The sequence below is a fragment of the Suricata suricatta genome, chromosome 12 (genome assembly GCF_006229205.1).
Source record: "Suricata suricatta isolate VVHF042 chromosome 12, meerkat_22Aug2017_6uvM2_HiC, whole genome shotgun sequence".
Taxonomy (NCBI): Eukaryota; Metazoa; Chordata; class Mammalia; order Carnivora; family Herpestidae; genus Suricata; species Suricata suricatta.
This window is the reverse complement of record NC_043711.1, coordinates 104,604,764-104,605,517: the sequence shown is the minus strand read 5'-3', so window position 1 is coordinate 104,605,517 and position 754 is coordinate 104,604,764.

Here is a 754-nt window from a genome sequence, read left to right as displayed (position 1 = left end):
CCCCCCCCCCCGCCCCCTGCCCCCGTGAGATTGCTGTCTGCCTAGACGAGGCATCCAGCATGTGACACAGTGACCGCCAGACGGGGTCAGGGACAGAGCCCGTTACAGGCTCACCACCATCTGGCCACACACCAGCGCCTGTGGCCCCAGCTTGGGCCTGGGGAGAACCTGGAGTTGGCGAGGAGTCTGGTGTGGGGAGGAGCGCTGCCGTCCACTGGGGACAAACGCAGGCCTACCGCACATGCGGACCCCCGGGTGCCTCTGAGGCCAACGCTGTTTGGGAAGGAGAGTGACCGCAGGCAGGCTGAGACTGCATCAAAGACCCCCAGACGGACGGACGGACAGATGGAGAGCAAGCTGAGCCCCGCCCTCCCCCCCCAGGCCCTCGAGGCTTTTCCTGACCCCGGGCTCCAGGGCCAGCAAACTGTCCCTGAGGGCATCCCAAGGCCAAGGCCTGCCCAGGGCCAGCGCGCTCTTCGCCCCCTTTCTTGGGGAGCCTGTGACAGGCCAGGGCTCTGCCACGAGGCCGTCTTCTCCAGGGGCCCACGAAGCCCCTCACCCAGCGAACAGATATGGTGGGGTCTCCCCAGGGGCTCCCGGGGACACGGCGCCTTCCTCTGTCCGGCGGAATGGACTCTCAGAGCTGGCATGTGCGTCAGACCCGCCCGGGGCTGTCCCAGCTCTCGGAGTCTGAGCAGGTGCTCGGGGCTGACCTGGGTCCAGAGGAAAGGAGACGGGCTACTGCTCAGGTGGG